Source organism: Pelodiscus sinensis, chromosome 3 (genome assembly GCF_052426305.1).
Source record: "Pelodiscus sinensis isolate ZL-2025 chromosome 3, ASM5242630v1, whole genome shotgun sequence".
Classification (NCBI taxonomy): Eukaryota; Metazoa; Chordata; order Testudines; family Trionychidae; genus Pelodiscus; species Pelodiscus sinensis.
Genome location: NC_143054.1, coordinates 193,733,893 through 193,758,268, shown reverse-complemented (window position 1 = coordinate 193,758,268; position 24,376 = coordinate 193,733,893). Strand labels below are relative to the sequence as shown.

The 24,376-nt window shown below is 44.0% G+C and overlaps 1 protein-coding gene across 4 annotated transcripts in view; it reads left to right on the top strand.

Annotated features, from left to right (window-relative positions):
- PLCB1 (phospholipase C beta 1) overlaps nt 1–24,376 on the top strand; it is a 698,632-nt gene that overhangs the window by 147,668 nt on the left and 526,588 nt on the right. The gene's annotated exons all lie outside the window — the stretch shown is intronic.

Genomic DNA, 24,376 nt, shown 5'->3' with positions numbered 1-24,376 from the left:
TCTGTAACCCACTAACAACCCCTATCCCCTTCTGCTTCCTACCCATACCTCCCTTTCTTTCCTCAGTATGGGTGTGTGTAAACTACATGGCTCCATCGACGGAGCCATGTAGATTAGTCTGATCGGCAAAGGGAAATGAAGCCGCGATTTAAATAATCGCGGCTTCATTTAAATTTACATGGCTGCCGCGCTGAGCCGACAAACAGCTGATCAGCTGTTTGTCGGCTCAGCGCGCTAGTCTGGACGCTCCCGCGCCAACCTGAAAGCCCTTTATCGACCTCCCCGTTATGCCTCGTAGGATGAGGTTTACAGGGAGGTCAATAAAAGGCTTTCATGTCGACAGGGGAGCGTCCAGACTAGCGCACTGAGCCAACAAACAGCTGATCAGCTGTTTGTCGGCTCAGCGCAGCAGCCATGTAAATTTAAATGAAGCGGCGATTATTTAAATCGCCGCTTCATTTCCCTTTGCCGAACAAACAAACCTACATGGCTCCGTCGATGGAGCCATGTAGTTTAGATGTACCCTGTGACTGAAAGGGTGTTCATGGGCTACTTCACTTTGAATGGTCCCTTGAAATATGTGTTGACTACTTACAGTGAGCAATCTGTTCTGCCTTGTATTTAGCTGTGCCTAAGTCTACACCGGCATTATATGGAGTAGTAACTTTCTGGCTCAGGCGTGTGGGAAAAAACCACACACATACACCGGAGCACGGCAAGTTACACTGCTGCAAAAGCACCTGTGGGAAGCAGGCTACAGTGCTAGGAGTGCGGATCCCAGCTCTGTTAGCTACTCCCCTTGCAGAGCTGGTTTACACAGAGCACTTGGAGAGCTGTCTCCCAGCGCTCGTGCCCTGGCCACATTTTCACCCTGAAGCGCTGCTGCAGCTGTGCTGTAAACTCTGAAGTGCAGACAAGCATCAGGAAATTTCCCAGACCTGAAGAAGGCCTCTGTATAAGTTCAAAAAACTACTCTCTCTCTCCAACAGAAGCTCACCCACCTTCTCTCTCTATATTTAAATGTATTATTTGCAGCTTCTGCCCAAGCAGAACGGTATTATTTTAAGGAACGCCTGAGGCTAATCAGACAAACTATTCCTGAGTTGTGAGGCTCTTTAAAAAAGTGGTGGATTTTTCCATTCTTTTTTAAATTATAGGTGTTGTTCATGCACTTGCGATGCAAAAATTGCTTGCTGTGAAAATGTCAGGCAAGACCCGGCCCTGGGACAGGTGTAATGGGGGCGGGGGGATATCTGCGTTGAGGCTAACACCTCAGGATCAGATTTACGATCACCCTGACTTAGCTTGGATAAAGATAACCTGGAGTGCCATGAAGTAGACAAAGTCATGAGAATACTGACGATGCTGCTGGCCTGGGTATGAAAAAACTCTGCTTTCTGCCATATTCTTGACCCTGACTGTTGCGGTCGGTATAGTAAAATGGGACTCAGATTTAGTCTAAATACAACAGCTGGCTGCTGGAAAAGCCTACAGAAGGCGTGAATGAAGGTTTTTCACATTCTAGAGACTAATCCAACTCTCGTCGAAATAAATGGAAAGACACCCGTTGCTTTCAAAGGAGCTGCATCAAGCTCCTCGTCTGGATTCAATGAAAACATTATTCACCTAATTCCCATTAGCCTTACTGCAAGCCAGTCAGTGAGCTGTGACTCCAGATTGCTTCTGGGACATTGCATGATGATGATGGCGATGATCCTGGCAGGCACGCCTCTTTTTTTTTTTTTAATCTGCTTGATTTGACATAGGCTGTTGACTATCTGCCTTTTGCCATGAGTTCTTTTATGTCCCTGCTGCCAAAAGGAAAGAGGTATTGTTTTTTTTTTTCTTTTCAGCCATTTTAGACAATCATTTACTCCGTGACCGTGGAAGAAGAACTATGAGCATTGTAGTAAATGCTTAACTCTTCATTTTCTAAAGTAAAACAACTGGGAACAACTCGTCAGTAGAAGTCAGGTTAGCTAAACAAATCACTGGGGCTACCTTTATTAACACCAGCTGGAAATCTGGTCCAACTGCCTAGAGTGGCAGCTGCATGTAATTTATCTTAGCTGCTAGCTCATTATGCGGGGCACTTTGGAAAGGGCTCTACCTCCTCTTGTTGTGACAGACTGTTCAAGGAAACCTTTCTGCTTCTGCTCTCGTTCAGTGGGTCTCAACCTTTTCAGACCATCGTCCCCCTTTCAGGTGTGTGATTTGTCTCGAGTGCTCACCGAGTCACACCTCACGTCAAAAAGACTTGCTTACGAAACCAGACCTAAAAATACAAAAGTCTCTCAGCCATGCTGAGGCTGAAAAATTGCTTCCTTTCTCCTGTTTCCCATGAATTTATAAATCAATGGGAATATAAACATTGTACCAACACGTCACTGCCTCTGTGAAATTTTCATTTGTCCCAGCTTCACTAGTGCTTTATTGTGTAGTCTGTTGTAAAAGTAGGCAGATGTCTAGATGACTTGATGTACCCCTGGACGGCCTCTGTGTACCCCCAAGGAAACATGCCCTGGGTGAGAGCCCCTGATATAGAACACCGTATCAGAATGTATATAATATGAGGTGCAAATGTGTCTGTCCATTGTCCGGGAGAACTAGCTTTACTGCTATGCTGTGAATTGGGAGGAAGGTAAATGAGTTATCCTCTACCTTTATTTTTTCCATATTCTGATTAGGCCTAAGGTGTATTCTGCCACTGAGCCCAATTGCTTCTTGCCATCTTTCCATACTGTTCTTAACCTTTTTACATCACTTAGGATAGCTGACCTCCAAAGGAGGACAAAGATTTTAAAATCACCCTCTTTGACAGGGAAAGTCTGAATTTGGACTGACAGGGTGAAATCCCGGTCCTTTTGAAGTCTATGGTAAAACTCCCATTTACTTTAATTGGGTCAAGGTGTCATCCACAAATGGTCATTTGTTTTCTGCTCTCAATACACCTATTGCTAACGTGTGTAACTCAATCCCAGATTTCATAACACGTGATGTTTTGCTCAAAGTTTCAGCTCTGGTAGTTGTGTGGTTATATGAGGAAATCAGCTTACCTTTGAAACAAAACTTCTACCGTTTATGGTTGCCAAGACAACCTGGAAAATGAGCACCCTAAAACTCACCCCCCCCCAAACATATTAACCCTAGTTATATTATCCGTTTAAACTTTCGTGATTTGTAAGCCAGTCTCATGATTTTTCAATGTTTGGGGTTGGCAATAACATGAAATGTATAGATCTTGAAAGGGCTGCAAGAAATGCTGGCCATCCATCCATGACTGATCCATGATCTTCCAAAGCTAGCAGTTAGGAAAGAAATCAAAGCATCTTTATGCTTCTAAACAGAGCAATGCTGAAATGATATCCTGGAGAGTTACCGGCAATTGGGCCGAGCCGAGCCATCTTTAAAACAGATTGCATGTCTTTGAAGATGGTAAAAAAAAACATACCCAGACCTCAATCTCTGCAAAGCAAACCATTTTGCTTATTGTTGATGGATGTCTTTCTACTGGCACAGCGGCTCTGCATTTTATTTGTCTAGTGGGAGTGGGTGGGGTGTGGGTTTTACATCCTTGTTTATCATTTTGGATTGGTTGCAAGATGTTCTCTGCAATGGCAATATATTTTAAGGCATTTTATGGTTTTCATGGTTTTCTTGAATTTAATTTTCTTTGTTTTTTTGCCAGCATGTGAAACTTCCTCCTATTCTCCCATCTGGCTAAACAACCAGCCACAAAAATGTCTAGAATAAGTTGAAACTGGCAAAAATCTGTGACTTGGATAATTAACTCCCCATTAGTTCAAATAGGCGAAAAGTACATTTTGCGTTACAAATTTTTATATAGCTGTGTGTACCACTCACATGCACGTATTTAAAACAAACCATAAAGCATTCAGTCTTGGCTGGTCCAAGGAGAAAGGATGTCAATCGTGTTTCCAAATTCAGCTTCCAAGCGGTATATAGTAGTAGACCATCATTTGAAGTACATGTTGAAGCAGTGGTTCTCAAAGTGTGGTCTGTGGACCATTAGTGGTCTGCGATCATCTTGCAGGTGGGTCTTGCTCGCTGCTGGTGCACCAGCCCCATGGCCTCCCCCAGGAGGTCGGAGTGTGAGTGCCAGCTTCCCGTTGCAGGGTGGGGGCGCACCATGCAGGCCAGATCCAGCATTAGAATCTCTCCAAAGTGGCCGCACAAGTGCACCACGTATAGGGAACACTGGCATCCATCCATCTTGCCAAGGCGCAGCCCCTATGGAGCAGCAATTGCTGCTGTGAGTGTTAGAAATCACCTGAAACTTTTAGGATTGGTGTGAACTCCCTGCCGTTAAATGGAATCTTAAAACGGACTGCTATTGCCGCAGCGAATGCTGCAGCAATCCTACAAATACAGCAAGGAGATCACATGCTGGGACGGGGCAACCCGCTACTTCCAACAAGGGAAAGAAAATGGCTCTTTCTGGGTCTGACCCATTGTGGTATTTCCAGCTCAGACATGTCTCTTGTGTATCAGACCCTTCTCTGCCTAGAGTTGTCTTAGAATAGCTCCTGCACTCAATAAAGGGGGAAGTGTGGAATGCCTCTAAAAATGCCTCTCTGAGATTGCGCAACTTTTAGCAAATAAGTAAAAGTGTCAGGGATAGAAACCAGGTGTCCTGACTCCCCTTCTTTAGCCACGAAACAACATTCCCTCTTCACTGCTGTTCCACACTAGGAGTGCTCTAGCTTGTGAAATGTAGCAGGGCACTGCGCCGGCTCCTTGTGACACACGTGAAGGATTATTGATGAGCTCTGTGACCTGCCTCTGAAGGCACACGATGACTAAGAGCTGTAATGATGGGTGACTACAGGCATCTGTTGATGCCTCTGTATGGTGAAAACCAAGGAAGAGGGCCTGATATTCCCCTTCCTAGCTGAAGACAATGATGTCACTGATGCCAGAGGAACAACAGGGGAGTAAAACGTGTGTGAGGGAGTGGAGAATCAAGCCGCTGGATATTCTTGGCTGTGATTAAAATGGTTTTGCCTAGATACACAGCTTTGAAGCTAATTTATGTGAATGTATCGGAAGAGCATTTTCTCCCCTCTCTAATGAATACAAGACCCAGTGAAAGAGAGATTTTGTCCAGATTTCCAGAGCATTGACTCCTCTGATCTGGATTATTGTGTCCAATTTGGGCCCCCCATTACAGAAAGGATGTGGACACATTGGAGAAGGGAGGACAACAAAAATGATTAGAGGGCTGTAACACATGACCTACGAGGAGAGGCTGAGGGATTTGGGCTCATTTAGTCTGCAGAAGAGAAAAGTGAGGGGGGATTTGATAGAAGCCTTCAACTTCCTGAAAGGGGGTTCCAAAAAGGATGGAGAGAGGCTGTTCTCAGTGGTGACAAATGGGAGAACAAGGAGCAATGGTCTAAAGTTGCAATGGGTCTAAGTTGGATATTAGGAAAAATTATTTTCTTAGGAGAGTGGGGAAGCTCCGGGTTGGGTTCCATAGGGAGGTGCGTGGAATCTCCATCCCTAGGGGTTTTTAGGTCCCGGCTTGAAAAAGCCCTGGCTGGGATGATTGAGTTGGGGTTGGTCCTACTTTGGGCAGGGAGCTGAATCCGATGACCTCCTGAGGTCTCTTCCAACCCTATGATTCTATGATTTTACTCCCATTGAAACGAATCCTTAAGCACCTTGAGATGAAAGGCACTCTGTAAGTGCAATATTAAATAAGGCACGGGAGTTGCTATGAAAAATAAATAATTATCTATGTTTACCATGTAGCTGTATGTGAGATTCTAGTTCTTAGTCTAAGTGCAAGGAGAAACTGCAGCATGTGGACTATAACTATAAGGTGAACACGGTCATCTAGTTTAAGTCACACTACTTCAGTGAAAGTGCTGTTTGCTCCTGGGATGTGTAGGGAAATTTAGCTTTTGTGAAGCTTGCCAAACCTCTTTCTCATGTACTTAGCGATATGGAGGAGAATAAAACTTAGGGTTTTTTTGGCTTAAGGTGCCTAAAGACCTTTCAAGTGCAAGATCCAACATGGATGCTCCATTAAGGTGTGTTTACACAGCAGGGCTAAACTCAAAATAAGCTACGCAACTTGAGCAATGCTAATTCCGTAGCTTAAGTTGAAATAGTTTATTTCCAATTTGGGCATGTCTACACAGAACTTATTTCGAAACTGAGCACTCTTCTTTCAACTTCCCTTAATCCTCAGAAAATGAGGGTTACAGGAGTCAGATTAAGAAGTCCTCTGGCTGGACGTTATGTTGAAATAACTGCTTGTGTGTAGATATGCACTTTGTGAGTCTGAAATAACGGTGCTGTGTAGATGTACCCTTAGTTATTTAATGATTCTATAGAACACCAGGTAGAGCAGAAATAGTGCTAACACCGTTCCAACACCTGACACCTTAAATCATATTGGATGGCGTTGGAATTGTCAGGGTTAGTCAGGTGTCTGTGGATTCACTGCACAGCTGATTAACCATTCTACGATAAGAATGGCAATACCCTGTGTTCAGCAGCAGATGTCTATTAAAATGAGGAGTGCAGATACCACGGCTGGCATCCCTTGGAGAAGTATGTCTCCGTGTGTGCTCAGTAAGCCCTTTGCTTGACAGGTCACAAATGACTTTGCCCATTTTTTTTAAAGGGAAAAATTGGCGACTCTTGAGATTGCAGTTCTCTTGGTGCAAGGAAGAGGCACTGTGCCGTGGAGCGTGGCAGCAGAAGCTACATTGTCAGTGTGCTCACCCCAACACCTCTAGGGAGCGGAGAGCAGCCCAGTTTCCATTCTCACTGAGGGTATTTCTACACTACAAAGTTAATTCGAACTAACGGACGTTAGTTTGAATTAACTTTGATAGGCACTACACTAGCGCTCCGCTAGTTCGAACTTAATTCGAACTAGCGGAGCGCTTAGTTCGAACTAGGTAAACCTCATTCTACGAGGACTAAGCCTAGTTCGAACTTACTAGTTCGAATTAAGGGGTGTGTAGCCCCTTAATTCGAACTAGTGGGAGGCTAGCCCTCCCCAGCTTGCCCTGGTGGCCACTCTGGCCAACACCAGGGAAACTCTATTGCCCCCCTCCCGGCCCCGGACCCCTTAAAGGGGCACGGGCTGGCTACGGTGCCCATGCCAGGTGCAAGCCTGCAAGCACCCAGCTAGCAGACCCTGCACCTGGCACGGCTTGAGCCAGCCACTCGATGCCCCCCAACCCTCCCCCTCTTCCCGGGACCAGGCTGGCGGCTCCCGGGAGCTTGCCCGGGACCGCAAGAGGCGGGCACCCAGCTGGTATAGTGCGGACATCGTGGACCTCGTCCACGACCTCCGCACTAGGCACAGGAAAGCGGCCGTCTAGGGCAGGATAGCTGCCAGCCTGGCCACCCAGGAGCAGGTTTGCATGAAAATCAAGGTGGTCCACTGAGACCCCCGACCCTGAGCCCTGACCTTAGAATGGCTGTACTGGGTCAGACCAAAGGTCCATCTAGCCCAGTAGCCTGTCTGCCGACAGCGGCCAACCCTAGGGACCCTGGAGGGGATGGACCGAAGACAGTGACCAAGCCATTTGTCTCGTGCCATCCCTCTCCAGCCTTCCACAAACTTTGGGCAGGGATACCACTCCTACCCCCTGGCTAATACCACTCCATGGACCCAACCTCCATGACTTGATCTCACTTCTCTTTAAACTCTGTTCTAGTTCTAGCCTTCACAGCCTCCTGCAGCAAGGAGTTCCACAGGTTGACTCTTTGCTTTGTGAAGAACAACTTTCTGTTACTAGTTTGAAGCCTGCTACCCATTCCTTTCCTTTGGTGTCCTCTAGTCCTTCTATTATGGGACCTAATGAAGAACTTTTCTTGATGCACCCTCTCCACCCCACTCATGCTTTTATAGACCTCTAGCCTATCCCCCCTCAGTCTCCTCTTTTCTAAACTGAAAAGTCCCAGTCTCTTTAGCCTCTCTTCATATGGGACCTGTTCCAAACCTCTGATCATTTTAGTTGCCCTCCCCTCTCCCACCCTCTCTCTTCCCCTCTCCCACCTCCTTTTCCCAGTCTCCCCGAGTTTTGTTCAATAAAGAGAGATTCTATTTTTGACCACACATTTTCTTTATTTTGTACATCAGGAAGGGGGGCTAGGGAAGGGTAAGTGGAAGGAGGTGAGGGAGGACTGGGGTACGAGCCCCCGATGGGGAGGACTGGGCTGGCTCTGCGGGCTTCTGGGGGTGGAAGCTCTCCTGCAGCCCCCCAATTGCCCCCTCTCCCCAGATGGCAGCCTGCGGCAAGTGCAGCCGGGCTGATGGCCGAGTGCTGTGATGTGCCTAGTGTGGGCACTCAGGGCACTCCAAGCCAAGACTGCTTTGCAAGCGGGGCACCCCTGAGAACTGTCTGTCTGGGGTGGGGGTCGGGTCCCTTTAAGCACAGCCCTCGGCTAGCCTGAGGCAGCAACTCCACGCTCTAAGTCCTCATCTGATGCCCTGCCGGCACTGCTTCCGGCCATCCTTAACCCCGCTTCAGGGTCCACTTAATGTGGACATGCTAGTTCGAATTAGCAAAGCGCTAATTCGAACTAGTTTTTTAGTCTGGATGCGTTAGTTCGAATGAGCTTAGTTCGAATTAACTAATTCAAACTCAGTTAGTTTGAATTAGCGCTGTAGTGTAGACGTACCCTGAGAGTTTGATGCAAAGACCATGAAAATCAATGCAAAGACACTGATTCACTTCAGTGGACTTTGGATCAGGCCTATAATCCATTGGACAGAAGCCAGCACTGGCAATCTGCTGGGGCTGGACTCCATTCCCCCTGGCACATTTTAGTGCCATCCTCTCCCATCTGAGTGCACAGTTCTCAAGCCTGTTTCAGGTGGGGTGTCCTTTTGCATCAGCCCCATTCAGCCCATTGCAGCCGCTGGGCATAAGAAGATCAATTAGCTGTATAGAAATAAAACAGTGATAGAAATGTAGCCGTGTTAGTCTGGGGTAGTTGAAGCAAAATGCAGGACAATGTAGCACTTTAAAGACTAACAAGATGGTTTATTAGATGATGAGCTTTCGTGGGCCAGAAATAAAACAGGAGCCTAGTTTGAGTCGCCAGTTCTAGTTGCCCAACTGCCTTGGTAGCGTGAGGGAGCATAAGCAGGGCTTGTCATAAAGTATTTATAGAACTCTAATAGCCTATTCCTGCACTTGCAGAGAAACAAACCTGAATTATGAGAGCTTATTATTTTAATTATAGCACTCAGTGCATCCTACGTGCACTAATAAGAAGGCTTGAGGAGTCAATCTCATAAGAATCCTTATTTCCATAATACCAAGTCCCAAGAGTCTTATAATAACTCCACAAAGCGTCCACTCCTTTTTATTAGGCACTGAATTGAAATAGTCCTCAATACTGCTCTGTCTTTGTGGTGCAGCTTCTCTAGACACACGTTCAGTTGCTTGCATAGTGACAGGTATCCCCAAACATTTTGTTCCGGGATTGCAACAGGTAGACAGTACAAGGTCCGTCATATTTAAAACAGACTCAGAAAGAAAAGTTTGGAATGTGGTTTAGCCGTCTACTACTTGGACTTGGACTTGAACTTGAAAGCAAACTGCTTGGGTCTTGTATGCACACCTGGTAGGCTGGCAGCAGAGCAAAGTTAAACCGGAAAGGCTTCTTATCTGTCAAATCTTGCATTCAGGAGCTTGTGTATATCTTGCACAGGGATCCGTGTTGTTCTCATGAAATATGCTCTCTGATCATGAAGCTGATCTGGTATTCCTTGGGCTCTCTGAGGAGAGCAGAAGTTTTAAGTGTACAAGGAATTCAGGAGCCAAAGAAACGCAGGTTATGTAAAAAGGTGCTATCTGCCCCCATAATGTTGCATACGCCTGTCAACTACCCCAGTGAAATCCAGCTCTTGTGGACAGTAAGTTGATTTATGTCACTGCATGTTGGCTGGGAGGAGTTTGGGTTAAATAGACGCAGAACCAGTAACCATCCATACTGTGCAATTCTGTACAAGTCTCTAGTGGAAGTTAGAAAGACTAGTGTATGTAGTACTGCTTTGGAATATCGTGCATGTGAGTATAACTGCATTGGAAAAATAACTACATTGGAATTGCTTAGCCAATTGAGATGGGGCTCCCGCATTTTCTGATTTGTGCCCTCCCTTGCGGTTAAGCCAGAGAGATGTCATACTCTATTTTTTCCCAGCTGAGGCATGCCACCAAGGCCGGTTGAAAAAAACAGCCTTGAACTGTACTGAGAAAGGCGACACATGTCCAAAGTCCATCAACTCTAACTTCGCAGTGTTCAGGTCTATACTTGTCAGTTGCCTTCTATTCCTGTGGCTGAACAAGCTGTGATTTATGAATGCAGCAGCGCCACACACGGGAGTATTGGCTGGTGTCAATTCCCATGTGATACTTCAGTTTTCATCAACTGAATACCTGCCCATTGTATAAGAAATGGGGCGTTGATTATATACCATGGGGCAAATTGTGCTCTGAGAAGTGAAGAGCACCTTCTAGTGGCATACCAGGGGTGTGTCAGATGACAGATTTCTGTGGCTTTAGTTCCATTTTTTTAATGTATCTTTTATTTAAAGAGACACTCAGGTTGAATTTTAGCTTTTGAATTTTAACTTAACTTTTCGGATGCAGGACCCCTGATTTTTGGTTATAAGAACATACATAAGAACATAAGAACGGCCGTACTGGGTCAGACCAAAGGTCCTTCTAGCCCAGTATCCTGTCTGCCGACAGTGGCCAGCACCAGGTGCCCCAGAGAGGGTGGACCGAAGACAATGATCGAGCGATTTGTCTCCTGCCATCTCTCTCCAGCCTCTGAAAAACAGAGGCCAAGGACACCATTTTATCCCCTGGCTAATAGCCTTTTATGGACCTAACCTCCATGAAATTATCTAGCTTCTCTTTAAACTCTATTATAGTCCTAGCCTTCACAGCTTCCTCTGGCAAGGAGTTCCACAGAACTCTGTGAATTGTTGGTCTGTGAATTGTTCCTTTTAAAATACCGTTTTAAAGGTTTCTGCCGATGCTGATTAGGGTCTTTTAGGAAAAGAGAGGGGCCACGTTCTAGAGCAATATAACCAAACGTGCTCTGTTCACTCCTCAAACACCCTATCCCTTCTCCGGGCTATTCCTCTTCTGAGTTCCCATGGCTCCCCTCTTCTGTGCAGGGATCCAAAGAAGAAAGACTCTTGGGGCCAAACTCAGAAGCAGTTGTGATGTTATTCCTGCTAAATGCCTTCTTGCAAAGACTGGAAGAAAATATGCACAAGAGATCTTCCATGCCACCCGCCTCCCCCTCCCCCGGCCTCCTGCCCCCTGCAACGGTGCATAGGAGTAGTGTCATGATGTTATTTCCAGAGACAAAAAATATAACTGACCATTGAAGAAGAACTCTGTGCAGCTCAAAAGCTTCTCTCTCTCGCCAACAGAAATCAGCCCAATAAAAGAAATTACCTCACCTACCTTGGCAGAACAGCCAAACGGACTCCTCACAAGGTGCTGGCTAATCCACAAAGTAAATACACTGTAAAGATTGGAGATTAGTTTTCTCCCTCCTTCAGCCTTAGAAATTGTAGGTGTTACTGGTAAATATAGTAGTGAAAATGAAATCAGGTAGAGTTGTGATTTTTTTTTCAAGCCGGTGTCCTCTTTAAGTTTAATTTTAGTTTTATGTTGTGTTTAAAGTAAAAAAAAAAAACCATGGATTCGATATTAGATACCCATTAGTAAACAAATTAACTTTATTTTAGACATAATAAAGGTAGATGAGTGAAGAAAGAGGGGAAAAAATCTTGAACACACCTGGCTTTTAAAGTTCACTTTTATTACTAACCTGCCATATATTTCTTGCTTGTATATACAGATTATTCATTTCACTTCCGTAATGCAACATGTATGTCACTTAGGCCATGTCTTCACTGGTTTTGCTGCAGATTGATCTTTCTGGTGTTTGATTTAGTGGGTCTAGTTATGACCCACTAAATCAAATGCTGAGGGCAGCGCCGGTCGGCACTGATACTCCTAGCACTCCCAAGGAGTAAAGGAAGCCCTGTGTCAGTTGCTCCAGGCATGTGGATTAACCAAAACAAATTGAGCAGTACGTAGTGTAAATTGAACTGCCATTACAGCAACACACTTACTTTTTCCACCTATTTGAAATAGTATACACGAGACTTACAGAGTATAGGCAGCACATTGGACTTGGGAAGCCAAAACAGAAATACTCTGATTGTTTAAAAAGCAGAAGAGATAATTTGCTAGGTAGTTTTATAATGGGGAAGTCCCATAGTACAGATAACACGGAGCAGCATGCATGCTCTACTATCACAGTCATGTAACAGTTAAAGCTAACATTTTGGCCACTCGCTTTGCATGCTTTTAAACCTGAAATCTGGTCTTTGTTTTGGGAGTGCTAGTGCATAGACACCTTTGTGTAGCTCTAAGCACTGTGGTTAATTTCACCGCTGGGCCAAATTCCGTCTCCACACAGGTAGGGTGAGGAAGGAATTTTCATCCAGATCAGATTGTCAGGGACTTTGGGGGTGGAGGGAAGTGGATGCCGTCCTCTGTACCATGTGTATGATGTAATCATTTCTCTCCCCTTGTGAGAGCCTCAAGCGCAGTTGTTCCTCGGTCCCTCGTATTCTCTGCTGGTGTGACGTAATAGCTTTATGCATATAGCTGACAGACTTTGCCGAGTCCTGGGCAAAGTGTGTATGTGGAGGGGAAGCTCAGGCCCCTGGAAGAGCCTTGAGTCAAATGGGTGAGGCTGAGGGCTAGTATAGCTAGTCCTTCAGCACCACCCAACACGTACCGCCCAGGGTTCCAGCGACGATTTAAAGGACCCAGGGCTCCAGCGACTCTCTTGCCGCTGAAGCAGTGGTGGCAGGCAGTAGTCCCAGGCCTTTTCAAATTTCTGGGCCCTGGGGCAGTACCTCCTTTGTCCCGTTTGTCGGTGGCCTGGTGTGCAGGCAGTGCTGGTAGCCTGTGATATACCAGAAGACACACTAAGTGATCTGCTTGGTCAATGATTTAAGCAGGCGTGCTTTCCAAGTCGCGGCTGCATAAAGTGCATTGGGAATTGGACCACTGGCTCTTTTCCCTAGTTGCAGACTGACACGCCGCTAACCCTAGACATCTGGTGGTGCTTTTCATTGCATCCTCTGCACTGTGGCCAAAGGGGGCAGCAGAATGTGTTAGACCCGATGAGTCTAAACTGCCATGGAGAAGGCCTTTGCTTTTGTGAAGTATGGCGAGGCTCTACCAAGACACAGGGCTTGTGCTGCAACAGTGCGTATTAGAGGCTCCTGCTGAATTTATACAGGTTTATAGAATAAGCATCACTTTCTGGCTCTTCCATAAAGGAATTTGGATACATGATGTATCATGACCTAAAAGTAATATATGTATTTATTTGATTATCTGTAATGGCTCCACCAGAGCTAATTATGGTTGACTGTAAATATATAATTAAGAACCTTTTTTCAAATGGGTAACATTTCTTCTGTAGCTCCGAGGAAGCCGGTACTGAGACTAGCTAGACTATTTAGTGGATTATTGACTTGACAGACTATAACCATGGCCTCTGGTGTAAGTGTTATTGACATAAGAGACTGTAATGTCTCCTTTAGAAATCATTATGGCCTTTAACTGGAGGGAAGCTGCCCTTTGCGATGTGCATTGGGTGGGCAGATCATAACAGCTCTGGTGCACTCACCATAAGTTAACCCACATGCACAATAGACATTTGTTAAACCATTTCATAACAGCCAAAGAAAATACTTCAGCAGTAACAACGGGTTCTTTTTCCTGGGTGAAGAGGATGTCCTTATGCAGAGCAAAGAGCCATAAAAGTAGCCATGTAATCTCCAATGATACTTATTCCTGGAAAGTAATTTTAAAAATAAAAACAATCCCAGGTTGTTTTTTTTTAATTCATTTGCCTTTGTTTGATCTGCTAACCCTGGTCTAGACTAGGACTTTATTTCAAAATAACATCTCCTCCCCACACCGGTCAAATTTCTAAGCGAAGCGTCCACACTACCAAGCCCATTATTGTGAAATAATGGGCCATGACATTTGAACTCTGAACTGCTTTTCCTCAGGAGTAACGCTAATTCTTAAATAGTTAGTTCAAAATACTGGTAGTGTAGATACGCTGGTAGTGCTATTTTGATATAACTACTCCCCAGAGCAATTCAAACTAATTACTTCCCAGTGCTTCCTTGGTCTCTAAGTCCGAGGTAGCACACCTACATCAACGGAGCCTGCCTCGGACTAATTTTGGGGATTCCCTGTAGCGTGAACACGCTATTTTGAATTTGTTAAATCGAGAGTTGTGAAGTCAAATGTACTAATTTTGAAATAGTTTCCTAGTGTAGTCATGGCCTAGAGCTCTTAATCAAGTTTTTGACCACAGAGTGCACGAGCTGTGTTGTCTCCAGTATGCAATCACTACCAGATAGCACCGGTGCTCATGCTGAGCCATTGCATCACATTGTCCCGCAACCGTTAAAAAGCAGTAAAGCATAAGCCAGCATTGCGTTTCCCAGACTACAGCTACACTGGGAAGGTTTGGCGACAAAAATGCCGTCGACATGCAAATGTTGGCAAAAGTGAAAACTAGTCAAGCTGGTTTTTCTGCCTCCTATTGTTGACATTTCATGACCGTGTTGCTTGCACCCAAACAAGAGACAGAGGAAGGCAATGGGGGTAAGCATCCCACAGTGCAATCCTGTGGGAAATCAGAGATGTTCCCTGCACTTGTTGGGATTTCTCTGAGTTCTCCCACAGCCTTCTCAGTTGCTGGCAGCAGCATCTTGAGTAGTTCTGTGAGTTCTCAGTGCTGAGGAATGTCAAAGCAGCACAGCAGTCTCTCCAGCCACTGTCCCCAGCAGCAATCTGCCTGCCGCTGTGTTCCTAGCCGGGCAGAACAGGAGCATTCCAATGATTTACTCTTTTTGTTTATTCTCCAAATGGAGTAGCTCACTTAGCTGTCAGATACTTCCTGGAGCTTTGAAAGGGGAGGGGTGCATGCCTGCAAGACAGCAGTGATCACAGAACACTGAGCCACAGCCATCAGGGCAGGCATTGCGGGCTAGTGGTGGAAGCCAGTTCTTCTGACAAAACAAACAGCAGAGTCCACACTGGTTCTTTGTCGACAATAAAGGGAAGGGAAAAGACAAAAAGTCCCTCGCAGGACTGGAAGTCTTTTGTCACCAACCTGGGTGTGTTTCCCGACAAAAGTTGCATTGTAGTGCGTACGCTCTCACTGTTTTGTCAACAAAAGGTAGTTTTTGGTGACAAAACATGACAGTGTAGACAAGACCTCAGTGCATATGGAAAGAGGCAAATGCGTGCCAAGATGGAGGAAAAGAGGCTCCCTGAGGATCCAGGTGAGTCAGCTGTAGCTAGCCACAATGGAATTAAGTTTGGGAAAGGCTCCTGAGCCAACTCACACTCGAAATAGAAGGGAAAAGACACCACTTCCTGTAGGGTATAGGGCAGAGGAAGTTTCACATGGGAGCACATTAAATAATCGTAGCCTTGTTCATCTGGAAAGAAAAGAGCACTGTTAGAGGAGATCGTCTGGAGCCATATGACATAATGAATGAAGCCGTCTAGTTATTCTGTTTCACATTGTCTCATTATACAATGAGAGTACACTCAATATAATGAATATGATAGGAGCAAATTCAGAGTTGTTTATATAATACAGAGTCCAAGGAAAATCATTGCTGTGGGATGTCCCTGAGAGAAACAGAGAGAGCTGCCATATTGGATGGTTAACATGAATGAGAATCTGCATATTTCAGGGTGTAAGATGTCACTGGCTGTGTCAGGGCTGTTCCCCACTCTGACACTCTGGGTGTGTCTAAAATACATGGCTCCGTCGATGGAGCTATGTTGATTAGGCAGGACAGCAAAGGGAAATGAAACGGCGATTTAAATAATCGCCACTTCATTTAAATCAAAATGGCTGTCATGCTGTGCCAATCAGCTGATAGTCGGCACAGCGTGGCAGTCTAGATGGGGATCTGCCGACGAAGGGTTCTGAATCAGCTGATTGGCACAGCGCGGTGGCCATTTTGATTTAAATGAAGCAGTGATTATTTAAATCACCGCTTCATTTCCCTTTTTCAAGTAAACTAATCTACATGGCTCCATCGACGGAGCCATGTACTTTAGACGTACCCTCTGAGTGCAGACGGTGGGGGCCCACACGAGACCTAAAAATACCTTGCCTCTATTGGCTTTGCTTACAAAAACTCCCCAGAGTCACAGATTCACTGGCAGTGGGAGATAGGCTGCCACCATCAAGTGTCCAACTCCTTTTAAAACCCAGGAAGAATCACTTGAGCTTCTTCCAGAGGAATACCCCAAGCTCTTTTACCACAAGAGAGCTTGAAAAAGAAAACCAAAAACAAACTGCAATTGCTAGTAGCTGATCTCTCAGACTAGGCAGGCACAGACATAGACCTGTTACCTTCCAGGTCATGAGAATGAAATCATCGCCTTAAAAAAGGAGATTTTATTCACAAAACAAAAAGGTATGCTGGATAAACTATACTTGGTTGCTAGGTTTTACAGAGCAACTGAGAAAAGAGCAGATTAAAACTCAGAGAAAAGTGATCTCTCTGGCATAGCTTAGGTATAATGAATGGGGTGGGGGAGAGGGGGGTAGGGAGGCACATGGATTTCACACAGAGAAGTTTAACCAAACAGCAAAATAAAGAAAAATACCCTGATCGTGACTAAACATACATTTCCCTATCTACTCATGATCTGTACTGATCCGTACGTCAAGGCCCAGTCCAGTTCCATGCCCAATATTCCTTGTAGGCATGGTAATTCCGTTTGATTTACTTCATCTTGCTTCCTCCAGCTCTTAACTTAGAACTCTCAGAAAGAGAGCAGGCATCAGGTATATATTTACCATTTACATTTCAGCACTGTATCCCATTGGTTCTTCTGGCCCCCTGCCAACACCCGTGGCTACCTGAGTTTAACCCTTTAATCACCGGCTGGCTAGCACTCCTCCTATACATCAGAGGCTGTTACCAGCAAGAGTATTTCCACCCATGCTGCCCAACTGGATCCTTCCTAGATATATTTTAATGGATTTTATGGTGTATTGAAAACTTACAACTTTATCAGGGGTTTCCTACTTGAAGGCTAGTTGGCTCTGTAGGAAAATGTGGGACCAGGGTCTAGTATAAAGATGGGCAATAAGCAGCCCACGGGCTGGATGTGGTTCATCTAGGTTAGTCCCTGGCAGGCCGCCAGATGCTTTATTAATCTGAGCAGCTGCAAGTATGGCTGCTCACAGCAATGGTCTGACCCACACTGCTTCCTGCAGCCCCCATTAGCCAGGATTGGCAAATGGCAGCCAATAGGAGCTGTAAGCAGCTGTACCTGCAGACACACAGATAAATAAAGCATGTGGCAGCCCACCAGGAGCCAATTCTGGTCTAGTATCAGTCAGTGCATAAAGAGCCACCTTAAAATAAAGTGAATTGTGCCTCTCTATTTTAGGGAGAAGCTTGCTTTGTCTGTCTCTGGGGGTATGTCTACACTACCCCGCTAGTTCGAACTAGCGGGGGTAATGTAGTCATCCACAATTGCAAATGAAGCCTGGGATTTGAATTTCCCAGGCTTCATTTGCATAAAGCCGGCCGGCGCCATTTTTAAATGCCGGCTAGTTCGAACCCCGTGCCGCGCGGCTACACGCGGCACGGAGTAGCTAGTTCAGATTAGGCTTCTAATCCGAACTAGCTGTACTCCTCATTCCATGAGGAGAAGCCTAATCCGAACTAGCTACTCCGTGCCGCGTGTAGCCGCGCGGCACGGGGTTCGAACTAGCCGGCATTAAAAATGGCGCCGGCTGGCTTTATGCAAATGAAGCCTGGGAAATTCAAATCCTGGGCTTCATTTGCAATTGCAGATGACTACATTACCCCCGCTAGTTCGAACTAGCGGGGTAGTGTAGACATACCCTAAGTTCTTGTATGTTACCATTCTGAATTCTAAGAAATAAAGTAGTTAAATTGAAACCTTCTAGGCTACCGCTACACTGCAGTTATTTTTCGGAAAAAGATATGCAAATTGCAAACCTTTTTCCAATTCTTTTTTCGGAAGAGGCTTTTCCGACATTTGGCCCATGTACATGAGGCCAAATGTGGGGAAAACTTCCTTTTTCAGAAGAGCCCTTATTCCTCATAAAATGAGGAATACAGAGCTTCCGAAAGAACGGGCCCTCTATTTTAGAAACTGATCCGAAAAAGCGGACGCGTTCCCTGGACATGGCAGTTTTTCTGGGATTCCTCCAGTATCCCAGAAAAACTCTGTAGTGTAGACATAGCCCTAGCCAAGAGCACTTTGCTTTTATCTATCTTCCCTGTATATATGACATGAATAAAAGAGATTTGCATTTTCCTAATATCAGAAGTAGGGTTCCTGACTCATTGGATCACTGCTCTATTTCAGGGTGGCAATTAATCATAACAATAACTTCTTGCATTTTTATATAGTGTCTTCCATTTCAAAGCACTCTAGAAACAATCCATACTTATATTAATATCATGGTTTTATTAGCAAATATAGGGTTGGCTAAACTGCTCGGATGTAGTGATGCTATGAGTGAACTATGGTGGTTTTAATGACATCTGATGCCGTTCAGAGGTTTAGTGTTGTAAGTCTCACTGGAGATGGATTGGTAGAAGGTAGTTGAGGCACTTAGACTTATAAGATGAATGTTATTTATCTCATGCTTGGCAACTTCCCAAATGCATCTGTCTCAACAGTGTGCATGAGGTACATGAATAGTGTCTACGTGTTTTTATATTGTATGTATGAAAGGAAATTGCTGTTTTCCACAGAAAGGCAGCTATTTCAGTTGCAACTATGAAATGCACAACAATGGTACTCAGATTTTAGGACAAGGAATGAAGGACACTTCTGGATTACGTGACACTATAAAGGAGAAAGTATAGTAGTTACCCAATTACGCCCCCAAATCTTTCCTTTCTAATTAACTGGGAGGATGGTGCGGAAAGAGGACTGGGTATTCCAGATATCTCTTTGTGCCAAATAGCATTTAATCTACATCAAACCCTCATGGAACAGACATATAAATTATCTGATTTTTTTCATCTCTGTCTGCATCCTACCTCTGCACCTCAGTCTTACTTAAGAAAATTTGCAAATTCTAATCCTTCCACCGTGACCAGAGTAAAATGCTAAAAACTGGTCTCTCGTATTACTGAAATTCACTGATTTATGCAAGCTGAAGTTTGGTACAGTTTCAGTTTCTGAAATGGGGGGAAAGGGCGGTAACTGTATGCTGAAATGATAAGGGTATTGTAGAACATTTGGTAGTGATTCCTTTCAGACTCTTCTGAGCTTCAGAGATGCGTTATAATTTAGCTGAAATGGAAAGTGAGTTAATGCAAACAGGGATTCTTTGAGTTCTTTTTCATAGACGTTCTGCTCTAGCATTTATAAGATTTTAGTTAAACAAGATAACATAGTTAAGTAGTACAAAATGATGTGAGTTTGGTGTGCAAACCCTAAATATCACAGACAAAAATCACTTTCCTCGCAGTATTTAAATCGGTGCTGTGGCTGTAAAGGTCTGGGCATTTGAAATCACAGGAGGTAGTGGAACCTGGGAAAAAAGTCTTGGAAGAATGAACTTTGCAATTCCTCATATCTCTGAAAATGTCACAATGAGAAGGAAATGGTAAATCTTTATACAACATTATGAGATGCCCAAGAGATCAGCCATTTCGGCCTCATGTCTTCTCCAGAATTAATGTGCTATTGAGCCTGTTTCTGAAGAAGTCTGAATCCACCATATTTGATAATACATCTCAATTGGTTTGGTATAAAGAGCTCTGACTCATACCCAAAAAAGTTACTCATGTGGCTTCAAGTTTAACAGTAAAGGATACCAAATTCTTTCAGTTAATAGCCTTTAGGAGCCAGATTATACTATTCTTCCTGAGGCTGTGGTAGCATTTTACCCACAAGTAGATTCTTTGAAAAGACTGGATCTACTCCAAAGAAGGGACCTGATCAAAGAACAAGGTTAATTCAGCCTGCCCTAGAGTTATATTTTTATAAGAAATATTTGACCTCTGTACAAATTAATATAAAACCTGCAGAATTTGAATAGGTGAACTCTGATTTTATGCTGACATACATGGCCAAATTTTCAGATAAATCAGCTTAATTAAACCTGTCAAATTTGAGCAGAGAAGAAATTGTGTATGCAAGCAGAAATAGATGCATACAGTTTCACTTTTCTGCATGCAAAAATACAGGATGATGCATGCACACACTTACGGTTTGGCACAATTTACAGGGATCTCTTGGAAATGTAATCCATGGTCTTAAAAATAAGTAGTCTGATCAAGTGCTACACTATTATACATCTACACTGTTTTAGAGCCACACTTCACAAAAGGAAAATTAAGCTTCCTGCAGGGTTTTCTATATTTCATCATTCAGTTAATGCATGCCCCATTTGAAAGACTGGAATTGATCTTAGAGAATTGAAATCTGGGTTCAATTCACCTTTTGTTTTCTCTCTTCGGTATTTTTGATGGATACTGTTCATTTTATACTGGTATAAAAATTATTCCAGTCGTCAGAGTGTGCCTTCTGTGCATGTTCAATGCTTGCTTACAGATTTATCCCAAATCCATAGCTAACATGCAAAAGTAACTTTTACAATCCATATCTTCCAAAATGGAAATTAAGCCCCTGCTGCTTTGGTTTTTTTAGATGTTGTTTGTTTTTTACTGGAGCTGGTGCATGCACATTCTTGGCTTGTCTGTAAAGCAGTGAAACTGATGATATTGTACAGACTAAAGTGAGAATAAAGCACCTGATGCAAGATTGCACTGATAAACACAAGGCTAAAAATTCACTTTGAAATTTCTTTATTCACTGGTTGCTAGCCAAATTTATAACAGGGCTTTTGATTAAAACTTCTCAGGCAACATCTATGTTATCAGGAGATGGAAAAAGCTACATGTCTATGCTTTGAAGCAATGTTTGTCTATTTGGGGAACATAATTCCAGTGTTGTGAAAGATCCGGACGAGGCCAAGCTGGCTTGCGTTTTAAGTTTGGGTTGGCATGAGCAAGCTACTCTGCAAACACTCACGAATCAAGTTGAATATGTTGTCCAAACACTTTTGTTATATCGGGCACTTGGTTGAGGAAATTAGGAAGGTTATTTAACACTTGATAAAATGACACAGCCTCTCGTAACATAGAGTCTGATCCTCAACCTCTTACTGGGGCCGAGGAGCCTCTTGTCCCAGGAGACTGCTTGGGACTTAAACGGGGTCAGTTATAGGATGAGAGAACCCAAGGTACACTGGGTATTCTTCTCAGAGAGAGCTGCTACAGTCCACCTGTGTCTCATCATGGGGCTGCTTTACAGGGGACAATTGGCCTATGTAAAGAGCCACAGTGGGCATGTCTACACTGCAGTGAGACAGCAGTGGTGAGCCTGTACCAGATGGTTCAGGGACTGGAGACTCAGGCTGTGTGGCTGTTGCACTGCAGTGTAGATATTCCAGACCAGGCTGCAACCCAAGTTCTGGGATCCTCACACCTCCCAGGCACCTAGAGCCTGAGTTTGAGTGTACACACAGCAGTTAGACAATCCCTCAGCCTATGGCCCATGACCAGCTGCAACATGCCTAGGAGAAGCAGGGCTGCCATGTAACGTTTCCCACCCCATCCCTATTCAAGATGGAGTCCTCCAGTTTCTCCTTGGGGGAAAAATGTTTTCTGGCTCTCCCGTTGTTTTTACTAGTCATTGTAATCGCTGTCTTGGCGACACTATTTAGCTTCCTGATGAATTCTTCCTGTTTACCTTCCAGAACTTAAAGTTCCTTTTGAAGGTTTAGCCACACAATAGCTGTATCTCAGACAACTTTAATATCATATTACCAAAAATAAGCATCGCTCCTCTAAAGGCCGCCTGCCCTTTGTTCTCTCCTCACTAGCACTCGTTAGCATGTTAATCGCTTTGGCAGGAGCTGCCTGTTTTTAAAGCGACAGCCGTTCTGAACATTAAGAATTAACTGAAATTTGACTGGAGTTCAATTTACATCTCCAAAAAAGCCTATGCTAAAGTGGGCATGCCAAGAATTCAAAAGTTAAGAATTGCCAGAATGTATTTAATTTGGACGCCACATGCATGTACACTATGATACAGTCTGTAGCTAGATCGTCCCATTCTATCCTTTCCAAAGGATTAACATGCAAATTGAGCTTTTTCACGGGCATATCATTTGTCCAAATTTGGGTGAATTTTTATGTGCAAAAAGCCCATCTCTGAAAACTGGAGGAGGCCTGGCCAAGACAGATTTAAAATCTGGTGGGGTTGACAGTGCTGCATTGTAGAACACTGAATCTAGCTCTTTTTGGTAAAACTAGTTTAGCTGAAAAAATGAGGTGTACGGATTCTTTCGAAAAAGTTTTTTTTTTTTAAAGAACTCCGTCTAGACTGTGGTTTCTTTTTCGAAAAAGCGCTCTCCTGTGATTATGCAAATGAAGCACAAGATTTGTAAATCTGCGCTTCATTTGAATTTTCTATTGGCCTCATTTACATTCTTTTTTCGGAAGAAGAATGTGGTTTAGACATACCATCAGGGATAAATTAGAGCTAAATAGCAGCACAGAACACTGAGCGCCAGGACTGGGGCTGTAAACAAAATTTGTGGGACTGCAAGAAACTTGGTCATACCCACAATAATTGGACACCCAGCTAACTAAAATCATGCTGGACGACAGATGTTGTCAGACAAGAGAGTGCTGGATTAGCAAGTTTCAACCTGTAATAGCTTTACTTAATAGGAACAGCTTTAGATTTGTTACTCCAAATTATAAACAATACAAACAGAGAAGTTAGAAGAATACATACATTGGGAAAGGTTCGCTTAAGTCTTTTGTAGTAAGTACAAATATAATATTAACAACAACAAATGCTTTTGAGTTCAAGACAATAAAATATCTAAAAAAAAGAAAATATGTGTTATAAAATAACAAAAGCGGGCACTGGGCGAAACCCCCACCAGTATACTCCAGGATCTGTAAAACAGTGTTTTATAAGAGACAGCACATTTTATTCCTATGTGTTCAGCAAGTGGGCATTTTAAGATGTTATGTTAATTATGGACCCATGGAAAAAAGAAACAGATTTGAAATTTGATCATTCTGTATGAAGTCAGCAGGGGTGTAATTAGCAAAGATAAGATAATTGGATGGGAGTTAAGTTTCTAAGTACTTTTGTGTATCCCACATAAAAGCTTAGACCGTTTTCTTGGATTTCAAACATATGAGTATCTTTTCATGTATACAGGAAGTCCCAGGGTTACGTACAAGATAGGGACTGTAGGTTTGTTCTTAAGTTGAATTTGTATGTAAGTCGGAACTGGTACATATTGTAGGGGAAACTCTAGCCAAACATTTCTCCAGAGCTCAGTTTTATTCTCCCACACCTCACTTCCCTCAGTCCTTTATTCTCAAGCTGAGGTGTCTACTGAGAAAAGCCGTTCCGCATCTCCCTGGTTTGCTGGAGGGGGGGGGGGCACTAGCTTCGCGTTTCCCTGGTCTGCTGGGGGGAAGCAGCTAGTGCAGGGTGCCTCCCCCACTGTCGCCTTCAAACTCCAAGTATACAGAGGTGTCAAATTGCCAGTAGTTTTCTTTTTCTTTTCTTTCCTGTTTTTTTTTAAAGGGATCCATCAAATGTAAAGAGATGATGCAAAGTAATGTATATAGGATCATATTAACTATGTACATGACTTTAATGCAAAAATGAAAGCCCATTTCTCTTGTGTGTTTTCATACAGAGATACTTATGGATGGATTCTGTGATTTTGACAGCATATTAGGTACTGAGGTAAAAGCACAAGGAAAACGCGGTTATTTTATTCATTTATATTTTTTCTAAGTATGTGCTCTCTCGTACAGGAATTACTTGAAGAAGTGGATGAACCAGCTTTCTGCTAAAAAGCAATTTTACTGAAGGAGGTTTCAGATTTGTTAGCCAACCTTTTGATTATTTGATTTTAATTGTATTTATTTATTTAGTAAGGTTAAACTACCGGGGCTCTCAAACATTTTGTTCCTATTCAGAACAAAACTCCACAATTTCAAAACTCTCCATAAAAAGCATTGAACCATGCCTCTAGGACATTCTGCATGGTGGGCTGCCCCTGAAACTTTAAGCAGTCCACCTGACAAGCTGCTGGGGACTCGCCATGGAGGACGCGGGCGGCGGGACTGCCGAGACGCACCATGGCGGTCCCACCGCCCGCATCCTCCGCGGTGAGAAAA